Genomic DNA, 8852 nt, shown 5'->3' with positions numbered 1-8852 from the left:
GACATTCTCCCACTTTTCCATAAGGAGATAAGGAGATGGAGACAGAAAGAACCAGAATGACCAGAGGAGAAAATTGGGACAGGGTGAGTGACAAAGGTTGCTGTATGAGGCCTGTATGAAAAGTAGTAATAGGAGGTGATGGGAAGGGTAAAAATAGATACTTGTGGTCTACACCCTGAAGCCTGTCCTGTTGATCCAGCCCAGTACCTTCTCACTCTTCCCACTGACATAAAGTTGGCAACATAATATTTACATTTCAATCTAAATCCAACTCACAGACCACTTACTTCAAAGACTGGAAAGTTCTGTGTGATTCTCCTCTAGAACACCCAACGAATTTCTTGCTGGATATCCGAACAGATGGAGCACATCTTTTTGAGGAACTCCACTGGCAGCCTCTGACAGTCGGGTTCATTTAGCTACGGTGTTGGGACAAATCCTTAAACTTCAGGATGACCTTGATCTTCTCAGGTTGTATGGCAGGTCTTTGTTTTACGGCAGGAGACAAGCAAAGAAATCTATCCCCCTAGTCTGCCAAAACATCATCAGAGTTCTCTGCAGCCTGACCAGCACCACCGAAGTCTTAGCACATGCAGCTCAACCATGCTGCCCTGCAAGCGAATCCTCACTGCACCGGCAAGGTAAAGCCTTGCTTTGTACATTGAGCTAAAAATATGGGATACTATCATTCCTTGTTGAAAAAAAAAAGGTTGTGGGCAAAAATGCCAGTGAAGATGTATCCAAAGGGCTTTTCTATGGTCTAAAATGTGCAGAGATGTGCCTGGATCTTCAGGTTCTCTGGGTTCCCCCTGCCTGAGACTGACCACTATGGTATGAGATGCTGCAAGAAGTGAAGCAGGGCAGCAGCTGTGTGTGCCTGCACTTCTTCAAGGGCCTTTTCATGGAGAAGTGTTAAAACAGAAAAAAACAAAGAAACCGAAGTGTTTGCCCAGGAGACCTTCATTGGGCAATAGTACTAATCATGAGGTTTTTTTATTAGTAACAAAATCTCTGGTAGGCCAGAGTCTGCCATTTTATAAATCTAAAGTAACAGTATGCTGTCACATTTACTAAAGCTCCATTTCAAAAGAGTAAAGCAGCTTTGTTGCGAGCTATTTGTTTCAGTACTCAAAGGGTTTCATTGAAGGTAAGAAAAGGGAAGTTGTCTTGAGGCTTAGAATTGTAATTCGTTTCAGCATTTCCTTTCAAACTTCGTATTTACCTTCTGCAAAAACTAACCTTCCCTATTTGTTGCAATTTAAACAGAGAAGCTGTTTTCATACTTTAACTTTTGGTGTTAATCCAGTCCGGAAGAATTTTGCACTAAACCTGGGTGTAAGTCTCTCACTAGTGAGATTATTAGTTTGTACTGTTGCAGGAAGTGGGTTTATTTTACTTTTTTTTCCTGCTTTCTTTCTGTCTTTATGAGCTGTGGGAGATTAACCCAAATGCTGTTGGTAGACATGTGACCTAGATGTTTTCCGTTTTTTTGAAATAGTTAAAACTGTTGCCGGTTGATGGCAGTTTGAGATGAGACGACGACATCTGTGAGGCTGTAGGTAAGGAACCTTAAAATCATCTTCATGTAGTTTAAGAAACCTGTTGCTAAATACTTTGAAATAATTATAGCTCCTTGTGTTTCCTGTGTGTTCAATTTGGATTATATTTGTTATGCAATGATTTTATTTCTATTAGTGTTTGTGAAATTGAAAGCAAAGAGTAACAACATAGGGGATACAGATGCGAAATGATGTTTTAAAAGCAGAATTAATAGTAAGAATCTAACAAATTTGTTGAGTTCTGTGCAATTATATCTGATCCTCTCTAATATTCCGAACCACTAACTACTTCTCTTATTTCTGCTGGTACTAACTAGTTGTCCCCATAAGGTAGAGAAGGCTTGTGGCAGTCTGGGAAATGTGATTAGATCGTGGTTCCCAGGACTGCATTTGCAGTTTAGCACTGTTTAATTAACTGGCTTTGCTGCTGGTGACCACAAGGATGGTGATTAATAGCAGTATTTTAAGAGTTAGTGAGTGGTAAGTATAAGCATTGAGGTGATACTCAGCAGAGCTACAAAATGAAGGCATTTCTGGAGTAATGCCTTGCCCTGCTTGTTATGAAAAAAATTGGTAATACTGTATTATTCATCAGAGGTGCCAAGAGGACTAAAACATGGGAAGGCATAAGGGACATGGTACAAAAAGACCTTGGTTTGTCTATGGGTGCTCTCGATGCTGCTTCTCGTGGAACTGTTCAATGGAGATGTCCTGGTAGAAGGTTTCCTGCATGGAGCTGTTTAGATCCAGACTAATTCTTCCTCTGCTTCAGAGCAGGCCAGAAAAAGATTATGTGTCCTGAATCCCCGTCTCACTCAAAGTTTTCTATCAGAAGAGATTGCTCTGCATTACTGTCAGTGAGCAAACACTGCTTTCTGGCCTTCAGAGCTTCATAAGGAAATATTAGTTTAGGAAGGTGTTCAAATAACATAATACAATGCTTTGGTTATGGACCATATAAATGAGTGCCAGAATTAGTAAGATTTGTTCTACGGTGAAGATTTGTTTTCCTGGTAACATGTAGTTTGCTGCAAACTTTGCGACATGTGCTCATGTTTGTAACTGATAGCCTTATCGTAAAAAGCAACTTGTTTTTCTTTTGGAAATATGGGTCAGAGTTGAAAGATATCACATGTGGCTTGAAGCTCATTTTCAAATTGTGCATACTAATTGGAGACAGATTTTATCATCGTGTTGTAGTTTACATTTCAAATTTTCTATACTTTTTGGAGAAAAAAATCTGTCTCGCCTGCATACACAGAACAACCCAGACAGGGAAATTGTATGAAAAGAACATGTTCTCTTCCTGGGCTGTGTTTGTAGTAGTTTTTATGTTGCTGTTGCGATGTCTTAGAGTCATTTGAAACACATTTTCCATAGAGCTATGAGATTTAGTAAAGCAGTTTGAGCCCCCAGAGTTATGTTTCTTTATTTTCTCCCTTCACTACAACTACCTCTTTGCGTCCAAAGGATATTCATTTAAAAGTATCATCTCTTGTTCGCTTTACCTCTCAATCCAATTACATCTGTAACATACATTTGTTCATTTTCTTTTCTAAATAGAGTGAACAGCTGAAGCACACTCTGTATTTTAAGGCTCCTGCTGTACACTATTATTGAATTACAAAAGATCTTTGTCTTTTTTGGCAGCATTTGCTGTAGAAACTTCTTTTTGCTCTGATGCAAGAGATAACATGGCTTGGGAGAGATAGTCCATATTCTTCTGACCAAGCATGAGTGTGTGACCTCCATGGCCACCCCTCTCACCGGGGCTGGGATTGCCATGGCAGCAGAAGTCTGTATCGAACCACAATCTTGAGTATGTTCTTCCCCACCTGGAGTGAGGCAGGAGCGAGAAATTAGAAGGGTGGCAGAAACACATTTTCATTCTTCTCCTGATGTTTGGGTGACACAACACCACAACCTCCAGTGTGGTGCTACCTCAACTGAAACAGCCGTACACGGCTCTGGTTTGGATTTCTCTATTTCTGACCCCAGAAGTTATTACTTTTTTGAGGTGGCTTCAGTCCGTGCTCCAAAAAGCAGTATCCTGTACAAGTAGAATGGAGCACCCATCGTAATCTCTAGTGCTTTAGTGAGGATGGCTTTCTCTGGACAACTCAGAGACCTCAGCCTTGTTGTCTGCTCGGGACTGCTTAGCAGTTCCATAGACTTTTAGCAGTGGGAATTGCTGTTATTGGCCTGCTTCTCCTCAGCCGTACGGGGCTTAGTGAATTACAAGCAGCATCTTCTGAATTTTTGGAGACTTACTGTATAATTCTGATACTCACCGATTTTTTTTAACTTTTTTTTGGTTTTGAGATGCCTCTGTGCTGTGTCAGCTCAGTGTCAGTTGTTAACCATTTTATGAGCCGTTAAACCTGTTAACTGCTAGAAATTGTCTCTTGATGTTAGAGAAGGCTGTTAATGCAGAGGTGCATTCATAATCTGAGTGTATCCTGATCCTGTGCATGTAAGTGTTTGGGATGATCTCTTTTAAAGACAAAACAAAACATCACTTGTATTCTAGCTCAAGTTTCCACACTTCACTCTTCTCTTAAGGAAGATTTCCACATGGGTGCTTCAGAACTATTTCTCAGTGCTACAAAGACAGAAGCTAGTACTGGTGGATACTATCTAGATGAAGATGCTTTGATTGTTCCTTTGTTGATAGCATTAACCTGAAGCAGAGAGGTGGGATAAAAATTTAATCCTGCTTTTGACTTTTTATCTTTCATGATAATTCAAGTGCTATTCACAGTGCGACATTAGGATTCCTTACCTGACTGTACAACCTGCACAGAACTGTCCCCTTTTTTTCGTCCTCTGGTGGCTTCCAATGAGTTTTGACACCATCAAACTAATTGCTGTAATGTCCTCTTAGTCTCAGAGCAGGCTGAAGGCCTCTGGTGCTTTCAGTTTGCTCACAATAGCAAGCATGTTGGGTGTGCAGTTGGATGTGCAGTTGGTTGTGCATTTGGGAACTTGTAAGCTTTGCCTAGGTCAGGAGGCATTGGTACTACCTGCTCTGAAACTTTCTTGTGATGTTGGTCTTCTTCAACCAGCAGTTTTGATGAATCTTAATATCACTGACGACTCTTTTATCAACATCTGGAAGACAGAGATGGTCGGTTTTTTGCTGTACTGGATACTATGTTTGTGTCTTTGCGCGCTCGACACGCCTCTTTCAGTCTTCTCTATTCTGAGAAATACTACAGAAATGTTGTTTTGGAGACCTACTACAAAACAAAAGCTGCTGGCTCCTTATTCGCTCAGGGACTTCCTCACTGCAGACCTATTATTATCTTAGGGGTGAGAACTCTTATCACAGAGTTTGTGGACTCCTATCATCTCTGTTACAACTTGCATTACCTTCCAGGGTGGCTGAAATAGGAGCAAAGGACGTGCTATTGGATATTTCTTTGAAGAAGTTGTCTGAATGGGAAAAGCAGGCGTATTCTGGGCATTGATATTTAGATGCTGCAGAGTAACCATGAGACAAACCTAACTCACGCCAGATTTGTCTGTGGATGTAACCAGGTCATACTGTAGCAGGTTTTCAGTGCAATACTTGGCTTATTCTGAAGTCACCTGGAAGTATTGAGGCCTGGCATATGTAAAAGTGACTCCTGTTTGCTAGAAACTAAGAACCCAAAATACATGCGTGCTTGAAAACTGTGACCTTTTCTTCTTAATTTCTCCGTATTTTCATTTGCATTACTTAGCATGAGAAAGAATTCTTTGGGGAATTAAGTAGGAAAGATGCCATTATTTAATAAATATTGGTATTCTTCAAATTAGTTTCTAGACCTCTGGAGCTATGCGCACATTACATAGTGAAATGCTGACTCAGATACTGCACATACACCTACTGAAGCATTTCTTTAATAAATTAACTAAGCGAGTTTCATATTGGTATAGTTAATGATTTAAGGCTGTTTAAGACGCAATATAATTCCTGCCACTTGAGATTGGCAGGTATTAAATCATTCGCTTGTAGTTGAGCTGCGTATTGTGGGTTTGTACTGTGGTTTTTCATGAGTATTTCTTCCAAAGCCTGTGCCTGATACACTAAACAGGCACAGTCCTTAAGCAAATGAAATTAAAGCGACTTCTGATTCCTTCTCCAAGACATCCATCCACCAGTTAGCAGCAGAACTGCAACAATATAAGGGGAGAGGAGGGAGAAAAGGAGGAAGTAAAAACAGAAGTGAATGTGGCTGAGAGCTGGAGAGACGTGCCTTAAATATGTACTTGGTCTTTGTTTCTTATTTCTTTTCCTGCCACACCCTGAGCAAAGCCACCACTGTATTTGATGCTGAATCAGATACTGAAACACCCATCTGAACCAGATACCAAAGCTCCTAGGCAAGGCGTAATGCTTAGCACCTGTACTTGTTTGTCTGCTGCTCAGGATGTTACTAAACTCCCTTTGTGGGTGAGGAGGGAAATGACACAGATATTTTTTGAAGACAATTGAAGCTCTGGAGTTCTGTCTCCAAAAGAATCACCTCCATGGCTGATGAGTCAGTTACCAACTTGCTGCGTGTCGAGATGCTCTCAGAACTTTTGGTGTTTTTGCTGCAGCTCGTGGCTCAGGAAGCACCTGCTGCCTGGCTAGCCAAATGCCATCTTGAATCATAGAATCGTAGAATCACCAGGTTGGAAAGGACCCACTGGATCATCGAGTCCAACCATTCCCAACACTCCCTTAAACCATGTCCCCATGCACTTCATCAACCCGTTCCTTAAACACCTCCAGGGAAGGTGACTTGACTCCCTCCCTGGGCAGCCTCTGCCAGTGACCAATGACTCTTTCTGTGAAGAATATTTTTCTGATATGCAGCCTGAACCTCCCCTGGTGGAGCTTGAGGCCATTCCCCCTTGTCCTGTCCCCTGTCACTTGGGAGAAGAGCCCAGCTCCCTCCTCTCCACAACCTCCTTTCAGGTAGTTGTAGAGAGTAATAAGGTCTCCCCTCAGCCTCCTCTTCTCCAGGCTAAACAACCCCAGGTCCCTCAGCCGCTCCTCGTAATACTTGTTCTCCAGCCCCCTCACCAGCTTCGTTGCTCTTCTCTGGACACTCTCCAGAGCCTCAACATCCTTGTAGTGAGGTGCCAGAACTGAACACAGGATTCGAGGTGCAGTCTCACCAGTGCCAAGTACAGGGGCAGAATAACCTCCCTGGACCTGCTGGCCACACCATTTCTGACACAAACCATGATACCATTGGCCTTCTTGGCCACCTGGGCACACTGCTGGCTCATGTTCAGTCGGCGGTCAACCATTACCCCCAGGTCCTTCTCCTCTGTACAGCTCTCCAGCCACTCTTCCCCCAGTCTTGAGACAGCCAATTTGGAGGAACTGAGCAGTCTATGGTGGGGGAATGGGCCTATCGCTGGCAGTGTGTCCCACTCGTTGGAGGATCCTCAGCCTACACAGTCATGCTGCCAAAGCCAAACCCCAACACACATTGCAGGAGAACCTGATGGTAACACCATGGACACCCACAGCAAACACCAACAGAAACTTCCCCAGGGTCTCTCAAACAAAATGCATTTCTAGAGAATGACTTGGCTACAAATGAATCAACATTTTCCACTTGGAAGGTGTTACATCAGACTTTCCATCTGGCCAACCTGCTCTGACATGCGCTGCCCTTTGTGCTTTGGGCTCGGTAGTGTGGAGGTTTGATCTAGCAAGATTAATATGTCCATTATCAGCAGTACACTGCATGCTTGGTTATTTTATTAGCAAAAAAAGCAAAGTATAGTAATCAGTAGTGATGAGTAACCAAATTCTGGTGGTGATATTTGGACTAGGACATGGCATTAATACACCCACTGTCCTTGGCAGAGTGGCAGAGGAAGTGGAAACAGCCAAGTAAAAGCATCTCAGTTCCTCCTCATTCATTAATATTATGTCCTGGTGAAGGCCAGGAGAGCTCCCATTCTTAGCAGAGGTTTAGAGAAACTGACCTCTTCAACCCGTTCCTGAATTTCCTTTGGACATTGTAGCACTGGCTCTGGACTGAGTAGTTTGCAGTCATGCAGTCCTGAGACACTCAGCATTGCTACAGAGATATTTCAATTGGAAAATTCTTTTCTGGTTTTAATTTTCATCTGAAGTTTGGATCTTTTTTCAAATCTTTCCCAGGCTGTGAGTAAGTGAAGAGAGGGAATCTATTAAGATGTGGAGCAAAAACTGTATAAAATTAGAGTGAAAAAAGTTAAATACAGAAGTCCTTTCTAATCCAAACCATTCTATGATTGTCTGATATGTTGGAGTACAGATCTGTCAGATTTTTTACCAGACTTGTATCGTGCACCAAGATACAGATATTTGGACAATAATGTTGATGTGCTACAAGGACATTTTAACTTGGATATGTAGGACTGTTCATTCCAGTTGAGTGCAGCAATTTCAACCAACAAGGAATTGAAGGAGTCCACCATCTCTACATGTCACCACGCTACCTAATATATCCACAGCAGACACAATAATGTTGGGGGCAGATGAGTGGCTGCCTCTCTTCTCACTTGGACTGTATTTGCAAGCAGATCTGCCACCATGGCACTCTTGCTGTCATTGCTGCTGACTCTGGCTGCTCCTACCAAGCCCAACACGTCTGTGGTAGGGCTGGTAGAGCAGGTAGGCTCTGGCCTGCAGAATGCATATGTACAGGGCTCCCGGAGTCACCTTGAACCATCTCAGTGAAATGAAGTTTTCTCTGGTCCCTCATGAAATGATGTATGTTTGCAGTAAGAATTTTAGGTGTACCTAACAGAGCTTATGCTAAAACTTCTTGTATAATCAAAGAAACTAATTTTTTGATGCCATAATACCCTTGGTATTTTGCCTTTTACTGAAAGAAGGCATCTTATCTACACAATGTGATTTCAGGTACTATCAGAGAAAGCAAATTCCTTTGTCTTCTCCCCACTTTGCCACGTGGTGCTCAAGAGCAGCACAGTAGGGCAGGCATTCCCGCTGCCTCCTGCTCCACGGCAGAGGCAGCTGGTGAAGAAAGAAAACTGGGGGCCCCATGAAATGCAGAAGAGGGGCTTGCTCGATGCAAGCCACAAAGCATTTCCTTTTCTAGTCCCGCTGTAGTTTAAAAGTTTTCTCCTAAAATTGTAGGTGTCATCTCTCCTGCGTTTCATAGCAGTGTCTCTTACAGAGCCAGGAGCTCTGCAAAGGAAAGTGGAGATGAAGTGTGGGAACAGATTAAAAGTGTCTGGAGCTTTTTTTTTTTCCCCCCTCAGATGGGAAGTGGGAGCAGTGAGAAGAAGTAA

The 8852-nt window shown here is 42.6% G+C and overlaps 1 protein-coding gene across 2 annotated transcripts in view; it reads left to right on the top strand.

Annotated features, from left to right (window-relative positions):
* The first annotated feature begins 1224 nt into the window (after window positions 1-1224).
* The window catches only part of ARHGAP15 (Rho GTPase activating protein 15), a 329586-nt gene continuing 321958 nt past the window's right edge, over window positions 1225-8852 (top strand). Inside the window, exons 1-2 of one of the 2 annotated variants that reach the window (XM_054069943.1) lie at window positions 1225-1335; window positions 1499-1559. The gene's annotated coding sequence lies outside the window, so the exon portion shown is untranslated. Of the gene's footprint in view, window positions 1336-1404; window positions 1560-8852 lie in introns of those variants that run through there. The other variant, XM_009558976.2, reaches the window with a different exon arrangement.

This window comes from Cuculus canorus, chromosome 6 (genome assembly GCF_017976375.1).
Source record: "Cuculus canorus isolate bCucCan1 chromosome 6, bCucCan1.pri, whole genome shotgun sequence".
Lineage (NCBI taxonomy): Eukaryota > Metazoa > Chordata > Aves > Cuculiformes > Cuculidae > Cuculus > Cuculus canorus.
The sequence above is the reverse complement of the archived record's forward strand: the minus strand, read 5'-3'. Positions and strand labels throughout refer to the sequence as shown.